Here is a 25303-nt window from a genome sequence, read left to right as displayed (position 1 = left end):
CACATGATAACCTTATATTCTGTTTCCCGGGACAGTGCTGACTGACACACCATCTTATTTTTGGGGACAGTACTGAGGTTGGCGGTTAGGGCCTCACACTTGCTAGGCAGGCACTCTCCTACATAAGTGACACCTCAAATAAATTTTGCTTCAGTTATTTTTTGGATAGGGTCTTATGTTTTTGCCCAGGGAGGCCTCTGACCTTAATCCTCCTACTTACATCTTCCACACAGTGGGGATCACAGGCATTCACACTACACCCAGCTTGTCTGAGACAGTGTCCTGCTAACTTTGTGCCTGGGCAGGCCTTGTACTTTGATCTTCCTCATCTCTGCCTCCTGAGTAGCTGGTATTACAGGGATGAGTCACTGCGCCAGGTCCCTAACATACCATTTTAAGTGACCAAAAACAATGTCACCAGTGAGAGACAAGAGGAACTCATTTGCTTCCAAATGTTTGACCCTGAGAAGGACACAACATTCCCAAGCATATTTACTGATAAATGGAAAAGAGCTGTCCTCTTCCTTCAGTTGCTTACAGGTCAGCAGTGGTGCTGGTTACTGAGCCTAGCAGCTGTGTTGCACCTGGCATAGGTGTCAGTCTGCCAAATGTGTTTGTGTGAGGAGATTTTTGGGCTCTGACTGAGCTCGGCTCTCTGCCTGGCTCCCTTCTCTATATCCCTTCTCCACACCAACACAGATCCACAAACCCCATAGTTTAAAATGTGCTCTCTCCAACCTACAGACCTACGATGAGTTTGTCTCCCTGATTTTATGAAGCTAGCAGAAGCAGCCTGTCACTTTGCACGTATCTGTGGGCCCCCGTAAACTTACCTGTTTACAGGGGTGTTAATGTTTACGTCAGTGAGCCAGGACGTGGGAAGGTTCAAGGAACTGAGGCTCCAGCCTCTTTGAGCTGAAGGTGGTTTTTATGGAAGCAGAATATTGTCACTTATTTACTTCACTTCTAGTTCGAAATGTAATCAGTAGAGCTTGCAATAACTTTGGATAAGTACAAGCACTTAGGAAGCCTCCATGGCTAATTGTCACAAGGGTAGAGACAGCCATGCAGGGTGAGCGGACTTACAGCAGGCAAGTCAGGATGCAGAAGTCCTATGGAGTCTGACATGTGGGTTCTGCATCACCAGACAGGGGAGAGAGCTTGGGAGCTGGGCAGGCAGGCAGAGCTTCAAATCCCAGCCCAGCCCAGGAAGCCAGGCAGGCTGTAAACTGCTTTGTTTCCCACATGTAACATGGGAGTGAAGTGTTTCAAGGACCTGCCTGAAAACACTGATAGATACATGTTTGGAAAGTGCCTCACCCTGTGTCTTCCAAGTAAAACACTTGGCTATGCTAGGCGTGGTGTTTATAAGCAGAATGGGTAAGAACGGTTTGGTTTTTGAATCTTAGCTCTGTCATTTACAAGCTGTGTTACTCTGAGTAATTCTGAACCTCTCTGTGCCTTAGTTCCCTCGGCTATACAATGGGGATGCCCTTTAGCACTGATAAATGAGATAATCCCCACCTGACTTCTGTTAATACTAACACGGCTATCGCTTTCACTGCTTCTTTCCTCACTTTCTACCCAGCTCCTTCCATGGCCTCACTCCAAATGACATTTTCTGCTGCTGAACTGTTAGTTCTTCTTTGAGGCCTAGTTTAAATGTCACCTCTTCTAAGAAGTCTTCCTGGATCTCCTTCAGTAGAAATGGTAACCCTGCCCTTCTGCTGGTGGGACACTTTGCATCCCATCATCACCACCCACCACCCTGATGCTCCCCTATTTTAGAGGACACCCTCCTTTCTGCAGCCCTCCAGGAAGACCAGGCCTCACCTATTGTTGCCAACCTGCTTGCAGCTGCTCACAGAGGAGAGGGTGACAGTGCCTGGCACCCTGCAGCGGAGGGGATACATAGCTGTGCAACCCTCCTGGCCACTCCAGGTGGGTAGCTCTGGCCTGGTACCTGGAGTTCACAGTCCAGCACTCAGTGGGTGCTAGGGGAAAGTGCAGTGGTGACAGGGAGACAGGTCATAGGCGTTTTCTTAGCCAGCTGCCACCTCTTCCTATCAACAGTGTGACTAGGATCAGGTGACAGTGCTGGCCTGAGAGCAGAAAGGACTGGGGTTTCAGAATCCATAAATTGAAGCAGAGACCACAGACCCAGACAGGTCCATCTGAATGTGCATTTCAGGTGAGTTGCAAAGCTCAGGTAAAAGAGAGGTAAGCTTGAGTGGTGGCTGGCAGGTGCTGCTTTGGAAGAGATGACATGAGTCCGGGAAGTGGAACCTGATAGACAGACCCTTGATCAGAAACATGCCTGCACCTGCTTTCCCTGGCTGTGAAGTGTGGCCGCTTTCTGGGACCTGCACTGTGCAATGCCACCTTCCTCTCTCAGGTTCACTCAAGCATCAATAGGGGCTTGACTCCACTCAGCAATGACCTTTCTGGAGCCTCCTGAATGTGCCAGAACCTGTGCCGGGCACAGGACATGCAGGGATTGTCCAGGTGGTTTTTATGCCCTCAGAAGCCCACACTCTGCTGGAGCAACCTCCTGGGGGACCCAGACAAGATGTGGTAGCATGCGTGCAGCCATGGCCTCTGCACAAGCAGCGTCTTACTGCAGAGAAAGACACGGTACAAGAGGTCCAGAGGCCTGGGGTTGGCTGGATCCTGCTGCAAGGATTTAATTAGTGGAAAACAAGCCCTCACCTGTCAGAGATATCAGCACAGAGATATGATATGGAATCACATGTGAGACTACTGCCTGTGCAGGAGCTTAGGGTCACGGTAGAAGGGCCAGGAGTGTACTGGAGAGCTAGGTGGGTGACAAAGCTGCAGAAGGGATATGGCCTTGCCTAATCTTTCACGTGGGGTGCAGAGAACCACAGCTGCCTATGCAGGAACCATGATCCCCCTGCCCCCCGAATAACATAAGGACATTGTTGGAGGCCCAGATAGAGGTCAGTACGGTGGACAGAGCACATGGAATAGCAGGGTGGGGCAGGGGGCAGAGAGCACAGATGAGAAAAAGAGATGCCTGGCTTCACTCGGCCCTGGGGCTGCAGCACAGGGTGTGCAGGGTGTTCGCTGCACAAGAACCCACAGCTGAAGTGAACTGTGTTCACCTGTGTTTGAGAGGGGTGCACCATGTTCTAATTTGCACAGAGGAGCAGCCTGGGCCAGTGGAGGCCCCACTCCATGGGGTCATTCTTTTAGATAAAAGCCCAGATCAGGTGACATTTTTAGTCCCTCCCAGCCCTAATTTACACAGATGCACAGTCAGGTAAATTTCATTAATGAGATCATCATTCAAGTTAGCCATACTGAACTCCCTTCTGCTGTGACTTCTTCCTCCAGGGATCCCTCCAGGATCCTCCTCTCTTTGGAGCAGGGTCCACCTCCTTCAGGAAGGCTTCCAGTCCCCTATCCCCACTCCAAGCAGGTCACTTGTTCTTTATATGTGCTCTGAGCACCAGCCAGCCTGCTCCTGATTCACGGTAAAGTAGAAGAGATCAGATCTCAGATCCACTAAGCACCAACTTGTCCCAAGACCCTGAAATGGGAATTCTTACCCTTCACTGGTTTCCACGATCTTCAGGCTTCTATTCAAAGTGACATGGACAGAGGCTGGCTGTGACAGTAAGGAAACAGCACAACAGCTGCACCAAAGCAAAGAGGAAACCTAATCTTTGTCTCATTGCCTCTTAGAGTGGGAAGGCAGTCCGCCCTGGGGGTCAGAGTTGGCTGGGGGTCAGGGATAGAGCTGGATTCCATTCAGGAGTCCAGGGAGGAGAGGAGGAAAACAAGGGGAGAAAGAAGGAAAGGGGGAGGGCTGTTCTGGAGCAGATCCAAGACCCAGGGAGGGAAGCATAAAGAAAATTCATAGCCTTCATATTCCAACTCTCTGGACTTCTTCGTGGGATTCTGCCTGACTTATTCCCCTGCCTGTTGGACCTGTGTGTATGTGTGTGTGTGTGTGTGTGTGTGTGTGTGTGTGTGTGTTTTAGAGAGAGAGAGAGAGAGAGAGAGAGAGAGAGATGGTGGTAGGGGCTTCAGATTTCATGAAATCCATTTTAATCACTCTCTGCAATCCACAACACTCTGTAATTACAACTCTCTTATGCTCAAGTATAAAAAAACTCACCGAGAAAGCAACATTAAGCTTGCAAGCGGAAACATGAAAATTCATGAAACACACAATTAAGGATCCAATGACAATGTTAACTCTCTCCTTTGCCAGCCCAGGCACTGGGGATTACCAAAAAAACAGACAAATGTAAGCCCTGAGGCGTGTGCCTCCCACTCTGGGAACCCTGACCTTCCCATGCCTGCTCTTGGTGGGTCCCCATTTTCACCCCCTGCTCCAGACTGCCCAGCAGGCAGTGCCTAAGTCCTAGGGGAGGGGAAAGGTCAGGCCTAGTCTTAGAGTGGCGTTTGACAGAGGACTCCCCAAAGACATGGCCAGACCTCAAGGTTCTCTCCCACAAGTCAAGGGCATTCAAGAAGGGTGGGGGTGTGGTCACTACAGCTACCAAGCTGTCCCTCCGCTTTCACCTCCATCCCTGGTTCCAGAGCTCCAGCTCTGCCTCCATCTTAATCCCTGGCTGCTAACCCCGTACCCCTTTCCTCCTCTCTCCATCCTGTTCAGGCCAATCTCCCTAAACATAATTTAAAAAGCCCCTCCCTTCCCCGTTTCAATGTCATGCAAACAAAGTAGGGTGCAAAGTCACAGCTGAAGTAGTACCCTCTTAACTATGTTACTTAGGAAAACCCAGAAAGATGAAGGAAATTAACCACATGCTCTCTGGTTCCTTTAGGACTGGGTGGCTGTAGGGAAGAGGTAGGAGGAGGGGATTAGTAGGGCTTTATTCCTTTCTGTACTTATGCATAGTTTCCACAATGATTATGACCCACAGTCAGGAAACAATAAAATAAACTTTAAATATCACCGCTGCTCAAAATCCTGCTGTAGTTCCTGAATCTCTATATGACAAAATATAAATCCAGAGCCCAGTATTTACAGTCTTCTGAGGTCTGGTCCTCATCAGTAGGACTGACTTCGTGGGCGTGTGATGTGCAGTTGCACAGGACCTGTACACAGAAGCAAACAGGCTGCGTTGAATGCTCTGCTGCTTCCATCTTGAAATTCCTAATAGATTTTGAACAAGGGCACCACATTTTTATTTGGCACCGTAGCCCACAGTTTATGTAACTGGTCCTGATTATCAGTGTCATTATCCAGAACAGAACAATGCTTACACCCTTCAGACTTCTGTGTCTAGGTAAGGGCCTCCAAGCTGGGCAAGGAGCATTAGGGAACAGGGCTCTGTTTGCAGTGTCAGAGGAGAGTAGGGATATTCATTCAGCCTGGGGACAGAAGGGGCAGGAGGTATTTAACAAATGTTTATTGAGCATCTTGAGCCCTCTTCTAGGCTCTAGGAACACAGTTGTGGACAAAGCAGACCAACTCTGTCCTGCTCTATCGAGCTTAAGTTGGTGGGGGGCACATAATAAATAATTCTCTCTGTTGGGTAGTGCTATGAAGAACAACAATGCAGGATGAGAGAGAGAATGAGAATTGGAATGGGGGCGACATGTCATTTGATTTATGACCTGAAAAAATGTCAATAAGCACTTGGGTGACAGAAACAAAGAGGTTGTCAACACATACACAGAAAATTACAAAACACTGTGGAATTTGCCACTGTAGAGACTCACGTGGAACATGAACAAGAGGCAACTTTCCCAGCCTAGGAGGGGCAAAGGATAGGGATGGAGAGGGGCTGGAACTTAGTTACTTTGAATACTCTTCTTTATCTCCTTCCCCCAAACCCCAAATCAGCAGGAACCACATGTGATTAACTATGCTTTAGCATTTTTGTTCCACTCTCACCACCATGGACCAGACGAGATCTTCATTTCCCCTTAATCATTGTAATAAACTCTACCTGTCCTTTTCTTGCCACACACTCTCCTAGTTGATCATGTGGACTCCTGGGTCTTCACCCTAAATATTTTTCTCTAGTCCTCACTGCTGTCATGAATTCCACACTCAAATATCCAACTGCCATTGTTCCTGAGGATTCTGAGCACCCGAAAGAGCGAAGGTGAGGCTTTCTGACTTCCCATCCTGGCCTCAGGTACTGTTGCTATTTGGGCATCCCGAAGTGCCTGCCTTGGACACCAGAAGACTCTGAGCAGCGTAAGGAAGGGTGAGGAGGACTGCCCAAGGCCTTCAGAGGCCAAGTTGCTTGCCTGCTGTGTCCTGCTAGGCACTCTCCATGACCTCTCTGACTCTAGGATTCCAGGTTTCTCTACTCTGATGAGGCCCTGGATGGGCAGACAGGGACAGGCAGAATTTAGGGAGGCTTTTTTTACCCTGGGATCAGGACAATAGCTTGGCCTTTTCAGAAACTCAAATTTGTCACTGCCCCAGTGCTAATTGTACCAGAAGAATCCTGGAAAGTTCACATAAGACTGAAGCATGCAGTAGAGTGTCAATAAGTTAATTGACACCAAACTAACCACATTAGTCTGACCAGAGTTTTCTCCACAGGAAGTCAAATTAGCCTTAGAAGATTGTTGGGTAGGCTTGGTAAGTTACAAATGCCACCCTCACTTATTCTGTGATGCTGCGGAACTGGGGCTTAACATTCATTATGTATTTTTTTTTGTAGCGCTGGTAACTGAACCCAGGGCTTTGCTTATGCTAGGCAAGCATAAGCAAGCACGTAGCATTGAGCTACAATTGCCAGCCCAGCATTCACTATGTATAAACCCCCGTTTATTATGCCCATTTCACAGATGAAGAAATAGAGGTTCAGAAATGCCAGGTAGCTTGCTCTAGCTTACATAGCTAGCTAGTAAGTAGCAAAGCTGAGAATTAAGGACATCACAACCACTGCCTGCTTATTTAACCATGGACAGCTACAGAATACATGGTGTTGCCATAGAGAAAAAGAGTGATAAGCTTTTGTCTAAGTCAAATTGATGTTTAACATAATACCCATGATGGTGCTGTGAAATGGTATCTCAGCCACACAGATGGGAAGGATTATCCTCGAAATGCTCTCCCCCAAATGAGTCTTTCTAATCAGGGCTTGATGTAAAATGCACTAGGTGAGAGTTATTTTTTTAAAGGACTCCTTCTGTAAACCAGGTAAATGATTTTGTTTCTGAAAATGCATAATCAACCCTGATTTACTTACGACATAGTAAATCTGCTGGAGGCAGAAACAAGAAACATATTGTCTGGGGCCAGAAAGACCTCAGGTTCTGTCATGGGATCTACAGCAGCCACATTTCCTCAGGCACATGAGGCACCTGGCCTCAGTCTTCCTTGTCTGTCAAACAGAAGTGATTAGCTCTACCTCACAGGACTATTTAAGGGAAAAATAGAGGAAATGGGTGGGATGTGCTTAGCATGAATCCTGTGATGGCAAGTATAATTTAAAGAAATTTGGAGGGATCAAATTTGCTACCACTTCAGCTATTCAAGTTGCCTATGCCATTATCACCACCACCATCACAATCATCGTCACCACCACCATCATCGTTATCATTTTTACTCAAGTATCCAAGTTAACCACTCAGTTTGCTGTGATGAGGATGTTGATAACACAGATTTCAATTTCTGTCTGATTTAATTCATGCATTGTAATGCTACCTTATCCCTAATGTTGACTTCGGCAGTAACCACACCCGTCGGGGCCTGACCACACTGTACCCACGTGGTTTTACCTCCATTAGCACTCTTTATCTCGTGGCCAAGCACATACTAGACATTCTGTGAGGGAAATCAGCATTCCTTTGTGCCTGAGGGGCATTAGTCTTTCCTGCTTGACCAAAGTAGGTAGGTAGCTATTTTCAAGGCTGATTTGGAACCCACCTGGTATTGAACAATCCCAGGTCTAGGAGAGCCTGACATTTAGATGCTGTGAGCATCCCTGGGCCTTGCCTAATAGCCGCCTAAACTGGAAGGACTGTGCTCTGAGCAGTGACTGGTAAGGGTGATGTGTGGACCAAACAAGGCCTTGTTCCCCTAAAGATTTTGGACAAGAGTCTCAACCAAAGTTCTCACTGTCTCAAATGATGTTAAAGTCAGTTGGCAAGTATAACTTTTTGCACATTCTCCCTGGAGCGGGGCAGTCATTCTTCTCAGCCATCTAGGCCAAAAGTCACTCAGAAGGGTGAGATTAGGTAAGCCTAGCTCAACCTTACCTTAGTTTAGTGACCGTAGCAAGCCAATTATCTTTTTGAAACCTCACATAACAAGTGCAATTTTTAGTACTCTATCCAGAAAATGTGATTACCTATCCCCAGGGGTAAATGAGGCTTGCATGGTATGACTCATAATTTGCTATCAACAAACATTAATTCCCTCTGCCCATTCCCTCCAGAACTGTCTGTACAGATAAGAACATTGATACGTCTGGAGCATGGCTCTAAGAGTACTAACCCAGAATGTAGATAGGAAACCCCTAGGTAAGAAAATGCTTTTGAGAAGGCTTGGTAAGTGCTAAAGGAAAGCTTTGGCATGGGCACTGTGCTGGCATCATGCCTAGCTCTTTACAGATGCTCACTTATGCCATTCTTAGTGACTCTGGAGGAAAGAGTCTACCCTAAGCCTTTTCAAAAGTTTGAGGTAAAATACACACAATATAAAAGTTACCATTGTTAGCCATTTTCAGAACCCATCACATAAAGCTCCATTCCTTCTTCCTCCAGCTCCTGGCAGCCACTGTTTTACTTCTTGTCTATGGGTTGGACTACTCTGGGTACCTCACACAAGTGGAATCATATAATATTTGTCTTTTTGTGACTGGCTTATTTCATTTACAGAATGTCCTCAAGGCTCCTGTGTGTGATAATGGGTGTCAAAACATTGGTTTCCCAAGGTGAATAATAAAAATCTGTGAAAAAGATATACCACAATTGGTTTAACCATTTGTCTGTCCATGGACACCTGGGCTGATTCCACCTTTGGCTAGTGTGAGTAGTATGAATAGTGTGTTGTCAGAGATCTCTACAGGACTCCATTCACTTCTCTTGGGTGTAGACTAAGAAGCAGACTTGCCGGATCAGATGGTAACCTATTTTGAATTTTGGAGGAACTGCCAAACTGTTTTCAATAGTAGCAACACCATTTTACCCAATCCATTTTTAGAGACAATGAAGTTGCAGCCAGAGGCTAAGCAGAAAGTACAAGGCCACACAGTGCAGGAAGTGTCATCAGTGTGCTCGCACTGAGCAGCAGTTCCCAAAGCTGGGTTCAGCCAGGGCGTCAGGGTCTTCCAGCACGCTCACCCAGGATATAGATTCCTGGGCTACCAGGTCTGGAGGAGCAGAGTCACGAGGAATACTGCCCAGGAGCCTGTAGTTAGAAAACAACAAAAAGCCACCAGGAAACAAACCCACCAACCCCAATCAGGTCTGATAATCGTGACTCACTATTGTGCCAGTGCCCATCACTGTTGGCGTCATTATCTGAACTGCTGTCATTACCATTCCATATCAGATCAGCTTACAGACTTCCAGATGTCTGCAAGTGGCGGGAAGGTAAGGGTTACCATGGAGGTCTCAACACTGTCTGTTCTCTAGCCCCGGCTGGCTTTCAAAGAGTGACACATCCAGTATTCTAATCAACAAGGCATCAGCCAGGCGCCTGCCAGGCCTCTCAGACTCCCGGCTAACACTCATTAAGCAGCTAAGCCAATGTGCTCCCGAGTAAGTGCGCACAGAGGCAGGCTGTTGGCACTTTCATCTCATTAGTGAGTGAAGCTCTAAGAGGCAGTAGCCACAGCAGTCCCTTGCCCTATGGGGTGACAGTCTTCACACCCTGAGAATGGCTGGGCAGCCCTTCGCCATCTCCCACCCATCATCTCCAGATCTGCATCCTCCCCTGGGCCTGGAGTAAGCCACAGCTTGATGACTTCCGAGGCAAAGACTGGAGAACCAGCTCAGGTAACCAGGCTGCCTGTATCCAGAACAGACATTGAATTATCTACCCCAGCCTGACATGTTCAGTTGGCACTGGGCCATCCGCACTTCTCCCTGAATCCAACTGTCTAGGGCCCCTCCCCCATTAATACCCTTGATAAAAGCCAGACGATGCTTTGGGGCCTTGGGAAAGAAGCATCCATAGGCAATCTTCCCAGCACAAAGCCCTCATTGTTGGAGGAGGAAGGCATGGGAGAGGCAGAGGGAGTGCTTATCTATTGTCAACGATGGACAGCTGAAAGGACTCCAGTGAAAAATGACCTTATACCCTAACAGATGGGGGAATATGCAAAATATGTAACGATGACCATCCACTTCCCTGCGACAGAAATAACTGGAGCCTTCTCGCAAATGCTCATACACACACTTATTGTTCTGCTTAAACTAAACCAAGAAGCAAATGTAAAACAGACTTGTCCATCCATTTGTCCATCCATCCATCTGGCCACTTTTTTTGTTTATTTAAGCTTTCACTTAGTGCCTATTGTGTACATGAACTAAGGTAGAAGAAACAACAGTAATCTAAGTCAGAGGTTTCTAACCAGGAGGACACACCATTACAGGTGCAATTTGGGGACCTGTACATTGTCTCACCAAGCATTGTCCGTATACAAAGCCAGTGTCTTCACAGTATACGTAGGAGCTTTTATGATGAGTACTCGCTGGTGCAAAACACTACAGAATCTATAGCAGAACTCTGTCATTATATATATTTGTCAGCTAATGAAAGCAAAAGGAATAAATGCTAACCACTGCTCTAGGCAAACAAAAGCACAGACTCACAACGTACGGATTCTTGAAAGGAGATAACAAACACAGTAACTAACAAAATAACTTGCTATGTGTCGGGCAATCCCCACAACAAATCTATGAGATAGCCATTACTATGACCTCATTTTGCAGGTGATAACACACGGCATGGAGAGCTTACCATAACTCACCCAAGGTCACACATTAGCAAGGGCAGAGCTGGGATTTTAACTCAGAAAGCATAGCTCCAGTTAGAGCTTTTACTAGCCTCATCATGGGGGGAGGTGTGAGTGCATGATTGTGCTGTCCCAAACACTTTCATTTTAGAGATGGGGAGACCAATTTAGAGTGGCCATGTGACATGCTCAGAGCCACACAGTGAGTTCTTGAGGAAGCTAGGGTAGCTTTCCTGTCTTTCATTCTAGTTTCCTTGTTGTTTTAAAGAGTCAGACTTCACCCCAAAGTGAAAGTCAAAACATTCTTGGCTAGGGTCAAAGAAAAGACAAGAGAAATGGAGTGATGGCATCCCAATTGAACACAATTCATCCCTGGCATTACTGAGCTGGGCACGAGGTTTGAAGCAAAGCTCAAGGTAAAATAGACACAGCCTTTTCACAGAATTAGGAGTACAGCTCTTATCTATCCTGAGTTGTTACCTTGGCTGGGATTCCCCTGGTAGAAATTCCTGACACTTGGAAAAGAAGACCCAGAATTTGAGGAAGGGATTAGGAGTCAGGGCTCCCGGCTCACGGAGTTTCAATTCTGGCACTCGATGGAGTGGCCCAGCTCTCCCCTGCCGTGTCTCTCTTTCCTTCATGTCTCTCTAATAGGCATCTCACAGTGGCACTGCCAGGAAACCTTGTTCCTCTGAGTAAGTGGTACCCAATTAAACACCAGTGATCTGTCTCTGACTCCTGCAGCCATGCCAGGCTGAAAGGTTGGCTTGAGAGCCTCAATGTGTTAGAGGACAGGTCTGGGAGGAGGCGGGTGGGAGTGGTGTCTGGAGTCTGACAACCCTGGACAGGAATTCCGGATCTGCTGGACATAGGTCATGTGGCCATGGATAAGTTTCTGACTCTGTAAAATGAGGATGATACTGTGCTTTTTATGTGTGATCGTATATGAAGCATTTAGCACAGTTTTGTTCTGAACAAATGAAAAGGTAAGGCTAAACCAATGTGTTTAAACTTGTCATCATAGAAGCACTTTTTATTTTCCATGAAGAAAATTTCTTGCAAAGATTCAATGTCTAAGAAAAATGTAGGGAGGCTGCTGGGCTGATGAGGGGTTGGGTGGCTCAGGTCCTGCCTATTTTGTTCCTTTCATTTATACAATGGGCATTGAGGTTCCTTTAGGGAGTAGAGTTTGGCCAGGTGATTGCCACTCCATTTTCTACCAAAATTAAGGAAAAGAAAGGAAATAAGGAAGGAAGAGAAAGAGGGTAGAAAAGTGTACTCTTTTTGTCATCCTTAGAAGGAAGTTTTCATCTGTTGAGTCCTTTCACTAAGGTGACCATGTTCCCAGTCCCAGCCAATTGAATGACTGCAAGGCCATTTAAAAAAAAAAAAAGGGATGTGCCCCAAGGGAACACAAAGCAGAGGTTCTGATTTAGCTCAGGGATCAGGGAAGTTGGGACTGGAAGACAAGATGAGAGAAGACAGCTACTTGGACCATATTGGTGATGAAAATACACAGGGACGGGACCCATGACATTTTGGAGATGGTGTTACAGATGTTGGTGACTGATAGGATACATGGCTATGAAAATGAAAAGTGTTATCTAGGATGACACCCACATATCTCCCTGTAAGTCAGATGTGAGGCTGAAGGCAGGGTGTAAAGAACAAGTGTCCACTAGCTCCACAATCAGCATTACACGCACCATGCTGTGCCCTGTGCCACTGCTCACACAACTGGCCACCTGCCCAGGGAGACCAGGGGAGGGTGGTCATTTCTCACCACATCCTGCGAGGAGCACAAAGGTCAGGGGAGCTCTGCAGGACTCACACAGACCTCCAGAGGCAGAAGTGCACCTGGAAAGCAAGTCACTGTTCATGATAAATTAATAATAGATGTGCGGGAGCCCCTCTAAACCATCCACCTGCTGACTGCATGAGTGCTAATAATCAGGAATGGAACCTAAGCCTTGCCGTCCATGGCCCTGACCACTGAAATGGAGGGGTGGCATCCCAGCTGAACACAATTCATCTCCGGCATTACTGAGCTGGGCATGAGGTTTGCAGCTGGAGGTACTTGGACAACTTGGCTGAAGACTTAGCTAGGGAATAACATAGCTGGGATTCCGACCCAGGCAGACTGGCTCCAGTGTAAGCCACTTTGCGTTTGCTGCCTCTTGTTGCCTTTTCCCAAATTGTAAAGGGGGGAGGAGTAAGAAAGGAAGAAGGTAGAGACCTTGTATTGCACTGCCAAAGGTACACTATGACACCATTGTCACATGTATCTTTTCACTGCCTCCGGCTTCTGCTGAGAACTCTGCAATCTTCTCACTTGGCAAAGGCAGTAGTCATTCCTTCATTTATCAACTATTCCCTTGAGTACTTACTGGGGGCCAGACACTGTGCTAAGCTCCAATTGAACCTTATAAAATGCTGTCCTCTCCCCTTCCTTAGGGCCCCACACCAGCCTTCAGGCCTTTCTCCAGGGTGGGTTTTCCCAGCTGAATAACAGAGGGATTTGAATGACAGGCGAAAGATGTTTTGGAAACATTAACATCCTCTCTACGGGCCTTCTCAGAGCCTTTGCTATGCTAGTAGCACCAAGATCTACCAAGAGGAATTCAGTGCACAGTGCTTCTCAGGTCACTCAACAAGGAAACCCTCCCACTTCAAAGAATTTTTTGAAGGGCTGATGGCTCACAGAACACAGTTTGAGATGTTTTGTCTAGAATAATAACTGCTATGTCAGATTCCTGTTGGGTTTCGACTGTTGGTCCACTGGCAGGACTGTGAGGTTGGCACTCTCTCACTTGTCTCTCCAGCTCCTGCCTTCAGCCAGAGCTGAAGTTTGGGTTTCCAAAGATGGCAAAGAGCACAATTCTAGGACTGCGCTGACATTCACAGCAGCGTCTGCCTGCATCTCTTATCCTGTCTCCAAGACGACAGGCCTTTCCTGCATAAACGAATTTCAGGCGAGGTGTTCCTCCTCACCCTGGCCTCCAGAACCTCCAGCATTTGGCCCTGCCCACCTCTGCTCCATTCTCTCCCTCTTCTCCTCATTTCCTCCACTTCAACTCCCTGGGCCTGCAGGGGTTTCCACAATGCAACTGGTGGCCAGGCCTCAGCAAGCTACCTGTGTGGTTCTTTCATTAATCTTTAGTTTAAGCATCTTGGTTCCTGAGGCACCTTCTCTGAACCCCCTCTGCCTCCCAAACCCCAAGGTCGGGCTAGAGGTCCCTCCTCTGACTGCCTGAGCTGCTACACCCCAAAGCTCCCCTTTGAACCTGTGGGAGGCATGACCTGAGTTAAGTGATCCCACGTGTGTGGTGCTGTGGTTCAGGTTCAGAAGGGCTGGCAAACCATGGAATATATCTACTTTCCTTGTTAGGACGATTCTAGGCCAAGTTCAAGGCATCAATGGAGCCTTTTAAAGTCCCCATATTTCACTCTTCTGGGAAGCTCTGCCTGATAGACAGGCCTGCACCTGACTTTCTTGTGCCCTCAGAGCCCCTCTCACCCTCCACCCAGACCCCAGAGAAGAGCCCTGCTGAATGGACTCACAATTCTATAAGCAAACAAAAGCACAAAGCCAGCACTGAAATGCTTTGTTGGATCTCAGTCTCCCAGTCTTCCAACTTCTATAACTATTGCACAGCTTTGGCTTGACGGTCTCATACACAAATGGAAAAGCCATTGTGTGCAATGGTGTTTCCAGAGCCCAGAAGGAAACACATTTAGACAGGAGACAGGTGGGGGAGGGAGCGAATCTGGGTTGCCAGAGCCAGACCAATGCAGAGGGGGCTGGGCCTCCGACTCTGCCCTCTGTGGGCTAAAAAGCAATTGCTCCCCATGTGCAGGGCTGCCTTCCAGAGAGGAAGGTGCCAGAGGGAGCCCACTCATCTGAACACACTGGTCTACCCCTCCCCACAGGCTGTGAGAACTGGATACACAATCCACAGCAGCAGAAGACCTGGAAGGTTCTTTCTAGCTCTGTGTTGTCCTAACTCTGCTCTTAATTCCTTCTCTGGGTCTCAGGTTCCTCACCTGAAAATAGGAGGTGAAATTAATCAGCGGCTCTCCTTTTCTGTCTGACTCATGGTAAGAAATGCCTTTGACACCTTCACTCAGCATATGCATGCAGAGAGACACTTGCAACCTAAGCATCGCCTAACCATGCTAACCTTTACTACCTGCAGTACTTTCTCCTCCATTACATTCATTTATAAACTTTTACTAAGGTTTGGCATAAGTGTAGCAGAGGGTATGCCTATACCATAACAGAGCAGGCTGATACATTTTCACAAATTGAAAACATTCATGTAACCCAAGACTTAAAGTTACTACTACCCAGATTTACAACAGCATAAATTTGTTTTGCCTGTTTTTGTACTTTATAAAACGTAGTCATAAGGTTTCTTTGTGCCTGGCTTCTTTCTTTCAGCTTTGTGTTTCTGAGGGTCATCAAGGTTGCTGAGTGTGATATTCCGCTGTGCGAAGCTACTGCGCGTAGTCCATTCCACTGCTTGTGGCACGTGTCCGGGCACATATGTGCGTGGATCTCCTGAGTGCACAGAGTGGAATCGCTGGCGTGCATCTTCAGCTGTAGCTGATACCGGCAGAGTTCCCACGTGATTACACCGAATTCCATTTCAACCAGCAGTGTAGGACACTTCCTGAGGCTTCACATGGTAGCCAACCCTATGGGTAAAGTCTACCATCTTCATTTTAGCCTTTCTGATGGGTGCACAGTGGCATTTCATTGTGGTTTTAATTTGCTACTTCCTGCAGGGTAACAATGTTTTTGTATGCTTATTGAATATTTTGAGACCATCTTTTGTGAAGTATTTGATTGAGGCTTTTGCCTATTTTTCTATGAGGTTGTCTGTCTCTTTCTTATTGATTTGTAGGAAATTCCTCTTTTTCTCCTACTATATGTACTTTGGGTATGAAATCTCTGTTAAATTCATACACTTCAAATGTCCTCATCCACTCTACAGGTTACTGGGTTATTGTTTCACTTTAATAAATGATGATCTTAAACCAACAAATTATCTTCTTGGCCTGCTGATGGATCATAACCCACAATTTGAAAAGCACTGCAGTAAAAACACCATCGATCCTGCACTCCCTCCCTAAAGGCACTAGGAGCCGCAGCAGTGCCTGTGTCTGCAGTCTGTAGCTGCCTGGGGACGAAGGCCAAGGTAGTTATATTTAATTTAAAAAAGAAAAAGAAAACTTGTTATATACCTTAAGCAACAACAATTTCCAACTCTCCTGAATTTAGTGTTTGTCACTAAACACTAAAGTGAGTGAGTTAGGGAGCTCTGAAGGATAGACCCTTTTGGAAGGAGCCTGTTGAACAGAGTCAGAGAGTGTATTTGTTCACACAAACTCTCCATCCACTGAAGTGCCTGGGTCCCTGGGAAATGGTCTTAAGGACCCAAGATACCTCCAGAGGTTCTTTTTATCCAATAGATAAAATTAAAAACACTCCCTACACTTTAACAAAAACCAATGACCCTGGGAGAAGGGCTCTCCCATGTCCTAGACACTTTCTTAATGTGAAGAGTAATTCCATGCAAGATCCTCCCAACACCACAGACTGCAAGCTCTAGGAAGGCTGGGTCACTCTTGTCAAAGAGGTGACCCAGGTCACATAGTCAGTTGACACAGCTAGTCATAAAGCCAGGTAAGTCACTTCATGCCCTGTGTTTTCTTTCTGTGTTCTACTCCTAGAAGGAGCCAGACACTGTGGAAAAACCAACCACATCCAGGGTTGGTGATTGTCACACACACACACACACAAATGCGTATGCACACACACACACACACACACACACACACACATACAGACATTCATATCACACACATACACTGCTGTTTTACCAGAAATCTGTGGGCTGGACTTCATTGGTTCATTGCATGCTCAGCTTAGCTGAGGTTTCACCTCTCTAATGTCTAAAGTATTGAAACAGTCTCTAATGTGTGAATAACTCAAAAAACAGGTGAAGGTGTGGACATTTTAATTTACAAATCTCATTCAGAGTCAATCCCTTATTTGACGCTAACAAGCAGCCTCCTGAACATGCATGTAAACATGTGATGATTCATAAGGTTCCCCCAGGCCAGGGGTCTAGGACCTTCCTTCCAGGGCCACCAGTCCTCACTGTCCAGGACTGGTGACATGGCAGTGGCTAGAGGTGGGAGAATTTGTGTGAAGTCTTAGCCATCAATCACTCCTTGTCAGACTCTGAGAAATAGAGTTTTAACCTCACAAACTTTCTGGATTTGAGAGTTTATGGATGTGGACATTTCTTCCCTCTCCCTAATGAACATGTCATCTTGTCTTTTCTCTTCTTACCACCACCTCTTGTTCTCTCTTCCAGCCGCATATAAGTAGTTCCAGTCTCTTAAAATAATACGAGGGACTATCAGTTAGCAAACATTGCTTTTGTGCCAGTCCTAAGTGACCTACATACATTACCCCAGAACATCATCACACAAACCCTTTGCAACATCGCTAACAACCTTATTTCACAAGGGAGAAATGAGCGCTCGGGGAGGAGAAGTCACAGTGTATGGCCACATCGTCAGAAAGCGGTAAGGACCCAGGTCCTACTAATCCCCAAACCCTGGCTCACTCCAGTGAAGCAACTTCTTTTCTTAGGGTTCGCATAACCATCCTCATGGAGGTGAGTGGCATCTTAGGGATCATCTTGTTTTCTCTGACCTCAGAATAACCCAGTGGCTTCACTGAGCACACAGCAAGGGCAGAGCTGGGCCTGGACCCCAGCCCAGCATTTCCCACACGGGCTGGGTCCTGGCTGTGTCCAGGCTGGCAGCTCTGTCCAAGGGGACTTTTGTTGTCTCCTTAAAGGTGAGCAGGGCAGGGACTGCTCTGGAAGGGGAACTATGAAGACATTTAAAGAAACAAGGAATAAGAAGAGTTCTGAAGAAGGGATGTGCTCTTATGGTCAACCACTTTTAGAATTGTCTAGAAGACAAGAAAGAGGCTTTGGAAGATGGGAAGAGAAGTAGATTTCAATTCAGATAACGGGAGAATTCACTGTAAGTCCTGAATGTGGGGGACCCCAATCTCCCCACTAGGGATGACTAGGGAGGACTCCACTAGTCCTTGGAGCTTTCCAAGGCCAGCCCAGGGATGTGTAGGAATGACACTCTGGCTCTCCAGCACCCAGAAGGGAATGGGCCACACCCCAGAAACTCTTTCATCTCTAAGATTTCTCCAGACTTTGAAATGTAAAATCATTAGAGCAGTAATCCCACACTCCTTGCTCATTGTTCTTAGGAGACAAAAAAAAAAAAACCCTTTATTATAAAATAAATGGAGATACAGTCTACCTATTAGTGCATATTTAAGAGGCAGAGAAGAAAAAAAGCACCCGTAACATTAACTTAAATCATGAATACTCTCTGAAGTGTAAAAAAAAAAAATCAACTCACTTTTCTTTAAATCTTCTTAAAAGGGTCTAAGAATAGTCCTTCAAATAATCCTTGAAGTATGCAATTTTAATTTGGACACATGGTAATTTCAGTCTACCTGTTGGAAGAGACAAGAGAGAAATCAGTCATTTTTGACGAGGATTGCTGTTCTGACAAGCAGCAGAGAAAATTCTGGCAGCTTGGGGGTGGGGCTGGAGTGGGGGGGTGGGCAGCTGGAGCTGCAGCAACAGCTTTGCCCCAGGCTGAAGGCTGGTTTTGAACACTCAGCAGAAAGAGGCAGAGGCTGGTGCATAGTAAGCATTCAGTGCATACTGAACGAATGCACAAGCTAAAGGGTGGACGAGTGCAAGTGAGGTTTATCTTCAACCTTTGATGCGGGGAGGTGGACGCTTAGTGAGGAACGGATTGTCCAGGCACTGGGCACATTATGGGAATAGCACAGAGACAGGTGTCTGGTGCTCAGAAGCAAGCCAGGGCTTCAGAGTCAGCCACATCTATGCCCAAATCCTAACTCCACTATTTCCGACTGCACAGCTCTAGGCTGGCTTATTTATGTTCCTCTTGTTCTTAAATTGGATTCTTAGTCCATTCATTAGTTTTTAGCCCTTTTCTTTTTCTAATATACGCATTGAAGGTCATAAATTCTCCTCTAAGTGGTCTTGGCTGTGTTCCATAATTTTTGACATTTAATATTTCATTTTATCATTCACTGATAAGTATTTTATAATTTCTATTATCACTTCTTTCTGACCCATGGGTTAGTTAGTGGTGTTTTTGTAAATATCTTTCAATATAGTTTTTTTTTTTAAATCTCATCCTTCTGTTATTGATTTCTAGCTTAATTGCACTGTGGTTGGGAAATGTGGTGTGTAGGATTCTAATTCCTTGAAATTTATTAGGACATCTTTTATGACTTACAAGGTAGTCAACTTCTGTGACTGTCCCATGGGTGCTTAGAATGTATGTTCTCTGATTGTTGGGTGTAATCTGAGCTGGTTTCTCTGAAGCCTCTCTGTACCTCCATTTGCTCACCTGTAAAAGGTATGTGAGCAATTCACACTAGCTCTCTCCTGCCACTTAAAAATCATACTTATTGATGCAGAGACTGCACCGATAGAAACCGAATTCTCAAGAAAGAGGCCAGGTGGGCTTTTTGCATATAATAATATTCATAACCACACCCCACATTCATGAAGCACTTGCAAGTTTTCAAACAACCACATCTACCATTTGATCTTAACAGATGTGTGTCATGTCACCCAGGCTGGTGGAGGTGAAGAGCCACACTAAGAACTGATATGTACCAGGTGGTCAGTTATTCTCTCTGCCCACCCTCAGTGCCAGAACCCCAGGATTCCCCCTAAATCCCCCCACCCCGCCCTGCTCAGCTATGTCTTCTTACTGTCATTGGGACCCATCCTCCAGGTCACCCACAATACCACCCTCATTTCTTGGCAGGCAGGATTCTGGGATAGGGAAGGGTATTTCTGTCTTGGAGGGGGAGGTGATGTGTATGCCTACTAAGTGGGGTGAGGGTTTAGACATGTAGAGAAGCACTGTGCTCACTGAGTTCCAGTATGACCTTCCTATGACCTTGTCCCCATGCCATCCTGAGTTCTTTTCTCCTTCTCAAAATTTTCCTAAAATAACTGTCTAGATCACACTCCCATGTTCTTCATGGATCACTGTGGTGTGGCCTGCACCCCCGGAATGTTCTCGTTCACCTCAGAATGATGTTGTGACTGTAAATTCCAGACACAGGGTTGTTTGCCAGCAGGCACCGCTTGCCCCTCTGGAAACGCTTCTGTCTCTGCGTCTACACCACCAGCCTCCCCTGACTCTTCTCCTTTTCCTCCAAGGACTTTCTGTGCCTCACCCTTAAACTCTGTGCTTTGAATGGATATTTCCATAATTTACTTAGAATTATTTTAATAAAATAATAACCTCCCCAATTACTAAGTACATATTAAATGCACCTCAATAAAATGTGTTAAATATATTATCTCTCTTAATCTTCACAATATCCCCCTGAGGTAAGTGTTATTAATATTCCCATTTTGGGGATGAGAAAAGTTTTATTTGCTCAGGATCACTCAGCTGCAGAACTAGAAGTCAAACTACTTTCCATAAGTGAGAGTATGCGCACTTAGCCATGACACTTTTATTGGTGCTGCCCTCCTAGACCTTGGCCCCAGTGGATCCCCATTCTCCCACAGCATCATGCATTCCATGCTGCCATCTTGCTTTCCCCTAAATGGAAGGCCTTCATCCACATTGTGTGCTGAGATAATTACTCGTTACTCAAGGCTCAGATCTGTCTTCTTCCCATAAGCAAATCACACATCCAGTCAGTGTAATTGTGCTCATCCTCAATGTGGAAGCTCTCCAATGACACCAAACCATCCATTGACCCATCTGACCACACACCCATCTATCTACCAACGAATTACACAAACAGGGTAGAAAATAGTTTATCCAGATGTCTAGGTACTAGATGCATCCAAACAAAGGAACTATTCCAAAGGATTTTTTTTATGCTCATCCTTTGAAAAAATATATCATGCTGCTGTCAAAATTGAAAAAAAATTTGCTAGAAGTCATGGTGCTTGAGAAAGGGAGGGGCTCTGCTCTGCATTTGTGAATGTGTGACTGGTCAAGGACGGCCAATCCATGTGATCTGGCCAGGACAGTTTCCAAGGTTACTAAACCAAGTCTATCAGATTTCCATTATCCAATCCCCATGTTTTAAAATGCTATTTACACATCAAGCCTCGCTCAAATACTTCTTCATCCTTGAAATATCCTGATTTTTCTCCCCTAACAGGTGTATGTGAGCCTGGACCCCCACCCTGAAATTCTGTGCTAGCTTCGCTGGCATTTGGTATTTTTTCATTCGTAGCTAATGCTGCAGTTGAAAAAAAAACCAACATATTCATCTGAGGATTAATCGCTCTCTGGTCTGTTTGGGGCTAGAAGTTGCATCCAATTCACCTTAGATGTTTTCAGAACCAAGCACACAGATGTTGATGAATGACTGAATGTCTGAAAGTATCATCAGTACTTGAATGGGGGAGGTCACTCAGAAATCACTCAAATGCAAACACCAAGCAGTACATTATGCAAATAGTAGATGCTAAATAAGCTTAAAATCCTTCTATCCTCGCTCCATCCTCCAAAGGGTTAAGGATCAAAAAAGGGACACCTGTGGCCTGAGCCTGAGGTTTCTGAAGGCCTATGCTCTATGGTTCACAGACACATTAGTGTGGTGGTTCTTTGACATTTTCCAGGACGAAGTAGGCATTGAAAGCCTGTGTTTGGAGAGGAGCCACTGCAACCTTCTCTAGAGGACCAGAGGGTCAAGGACTCCAAGTCACACGGCAAGAAGGGCAGTGCAGATGCATTTTCCTGTCTCCTCCTTGACTTGCCAGTGAAGCCTCTAGGAAACCAAGCTTTCTGAATCGCTAAAAATAAACTCCCAGAAACTTCATCTAGACATATCACGCTGCAATTTACATCTTCTAGAACTTCACGTGGTATAATTAGCAAATGGATTTACAATAACTTATTTTTGGTTGAAAAGCTCAAATGAACATGACCTTCCAGTGGAATGGGAAAATAAGAGGCTGGGAGCCAGCCACATTCCTTTGGTCCCTTCTACTGCCACAGTGTTAATGCTGGCAGGCATTCATCTACTGATGTCTGGTGCACATGCCACAAGAAGGGATTGCAACTTTAGGTTCTGGGTTTCCTGGGAAGTATGGCTTCTGGGATAACACCCCCAACAGGGTCTGAGTTCAGTGACCAGGAAGATGTCCAATATATAGGGAAACCAAAGATATTCTCCATAGAAGAAAGAAGATACATCAACTTTAAATTGATTGAAAAAAAACATGCCAAAGATGAACTCCAAAGGAGGTTTTCCCCTACAAAGACTGGACACATTTTCAGGATGGCTTTCCATCACTTTCCTCAGCACAGGGAAAAGCTTGTTGTGATGTCCTAGAGAAGCAATATCAAAGGATGGTACCAAGAGAGGCACCATGATGCAGGTAAAAGAAGAGAGGACTGGGGTCAGAGGGGACCTATGTGGGGATTTCGGCTTGTTATATGTGCCACGAATAACAACTCCTTCAAGTTCCCTTTATAAAGTTCCCATAATGTACTTTATGAAAAGTGCCTCACAAGCCTTGTTATGAGGATTAATGAGAAAAATAGATGAAAAAAGTTTCATAAATGAATATTACAAATTCTTGTTGAGTGAATAAATTTCTAAAGTGGTTCTTTCTGCTCTGGACTTTTTCTGGCCAAAACACCACTATAGTAGGGACTTGGGTGGAGCAGCAGACAACCTGGGAGGTGTCTTCCTGGTTTCCCTGCACAGTGGCTGGGCAGAGGCAATTCTCCCTGCAGAACAGTCTAGAGCTAGGAGAGAGGACCCAGACTCAGGTAGAATGAAAGTGTCCAGGGAGAATGTGAGACCAAGGTAAAGCTTCTTCTAGCTGAAGGAAGGGACAGGAATCTGATGAGTGTCTGCATGCTGGCCCTTTCACTCTGGACTCCTCTCCAAACCATGTGAGGTTACTCTGCCATATTTGTACCATGGCTCACACATGGGCACAACTGTGAAGCCTCCTGTCTCCTCCGTCTCTCCAACCAGCTCCTAAGAAGGAAGACCCGTGTACTCTCTTCACTCTAAGTTCTTAGTGATCTTAGGTAACTCATTCATTTGGGGAGAATTACAGTGTTCTGTTCCATTAAGCTGTGACAAGAACCCATCCCACTTACCTCACCAGATGACTTTCCCAACCAAAAATGGACGGCATAAAAAGCTTTAGAAACTGTGCCAAACATTGAAGGATTATGTTCCCCTGGAGGAGCCTCAAATTGCTCTTAAATAAACATTAAATTTCTACTTTGTCACCTGCCTGCCTTGCCAACCTTCTCTCCCCATCTGTCCCCCACGTCTGGGTTCCATCTACCTCAGTCCTTTTCCAGGTCCTTCTATCCAAGGTACAAAGGCTGTCTCGTCTTCTGGGAGGCAGCCCTCACCTCCAATTCCTAGTTTTCCTTAGACTTAACCTGGGGAATGCTTCCTTGACCCCTTACACCATGCAGTTTCTTCTATGAACCATTCTTCAGAGCCCTTGGAATTTCATACTTATCCGGTGATTCTTTAATTAATGTCTATCTCCCAGCTTGAATGCAGCCCTCTCGGGCTGGCCTCATTTGTCTTCTGGGAGCCAGGCACTCAGTGAACACCTATCAGTGTCTGTTTTGTTCATTATTCTAGAGCAGTGTGTAGCACCCACTAGGTGCTCAATAAATTCCTCAGCACAGGTCAAGTCCCTCCTCCTTACTGAAACTGGTCCAGCTTGGCCTTCCCTCTTCTGGCTTCCTCAAACTGTCACTGTCCTTTCCTGGAATGAGGGGCCCTGTATTACTCATCACTGTGGTTTAACCATTATCCAAGAGAATAGCTGTCTCCCTTGAAAATCCACAGCAGTCCAGAAGAAGGCCGAGAGGAAACCAGAGAGGGATCCAGCAGAGGGGAAGAGACTGGGTCTCAGGGTAAGTGGAGAGGGTCACTCGGCGGGGCTTCTCATGGAGCCTGTTAGAGGCCTACTTGGGGCTTCTGCCCTACAACCTGTTTTGGGGGCAAATTTTCTGGCTTTGAATCCTGGTTTCATGGCTAAGAAAATGCTATTTTTTTGAGGGGATGGGGAAGGGGGATGAAACAAATGGCTAGTCATTAAGTTGTAAAATGTAGCTGTCACAGACCATAGAACAACAGACAGGTTAATATGGGTTCTTAACAATGCTATTTCCTCATATTAACCCCAGACCAATGGCAACCTCTCAAGACAGATTGTGGAGGGCTCCAGAAACTAGCCATTTTTGTCCTTTAATAATATGTGATGTTTAAATAATATTTGATGCTTGTTTCCAAGTAGAGTTTGATAGTTTGCCTATCAAAGTATCAGTAGAAGGTCACCTTCTCCTGCAAGTCTTTCTCATCCTCTGGGCTTGGGGGCCACCATCTGGACCAGCAAACCCTATGGGTTGACTCTTCATCTTTGTGCAAGTGTCATTATGTGACCATTCCCCTTGCCTGCACGAAGTGCACGGGTGCAAGGAAAAAAGAGTCAGTACATTAATTAATCTAGGCATAGAATCTCTGCCTTAAGGAAGGACAGAGATCAAATATACTCCCAAGGAGCTCAGAGTCTCAGGGTACAGTGGACACATAGCATTTAAAAAATATATCAGGGCCGAGATAATGGGATCTGGTTGAGGCTCTTGTGGGATGCAACTCTCTCTCTGGTTTCCCCCAGAACCAGGCATGCTGTGTGGGGATGCTCTGTGGATGTTTATTGAATAGATGACATCGTTGGCGGGGAGGACTTGGAGGGACTCAATAGGGCATGTATTTCTGTGAGGGGAACTGAAGCCAGAGAGGCAAGAGTGAGTGCCAGCCAGCTAGCAGCAGTGTGAGAATGGACCCCAGGACTCCATGATGCTGACTGGGAAATCTGAATCTGGTTCATTCACAGCAAGGTAAAGTGAGTGACTGCTCCTCTCTGAGCCCCAGTTGCTTCACCTGTAAAGGCAGAAGGTTGAAGTAGATTGTCACAGAGGGTTGTTCTAGCTCAGAGATTCATAAAACCAGGTTGTGATGACAGGCTGTGGCGTGGCCAGGTCAAGTTCATGTGATACAGTTGTCTGTCTTATTCCAGTACAAATTCAAGGGGCTACTGATTCAAGGCAGATGGGCAGCAGGCCAGACCAGACCTGGGTATCACCACAGAGCCTCAGAGGCCCAACTTCTTCCCCCTGGACCTTCTCTTCTGTACAGGTCTTTAAACCATGGGCTGTGCCCAACAACCTGCTGCAAAGCTCAGAGTAAGCCCCAACTT

The 25303-nt window shown here is 46.1% G+C and overlaps 1 protein-coding gene across 19 annotated transcripts in view; it reads right to left on the bottom strand.

The window, feature by feature from the left end:
- The window catches only part of Tenm4 (teneurin transmembrane protein 4), a 2881475-nt gene that overhangs the window by 413163 nt on the left and 2443009 nt on the right, over nucleotides 1-25303 (bottom strand). The window contains exon 1 of one of the 19 annotated variants that reach the window (XM_074081937.1): nucleotides 18390-18486. The exons of the other annotated variants lie outside the window; for them this stretch is intronic. The gene's annotated coding sequence lies outside the window, so the exon portion shown is untranslated. Of the gene's footprint in view, nucleotides 1-18389; nucleotides 18487-25303 lie in introns of those variants that run through there. 19 annotated transcript variants of the gene reach the window in all.

Source organism: Castor canadensis, chromosome 1, assembly GCF_047511655.1.
Source record: "Castor canadensis chromosome 1, mCasCan1.hap1v2, whole genome shotgun sequence".
NCBI lineage: Eukaryota > Metazoa > Chordata > Mammalia > Rodentia > Castoridae > Castor > Castor canadensis.
This window is presented reverse-complemented; position numbering and strand designations above follow the sequence as displayed.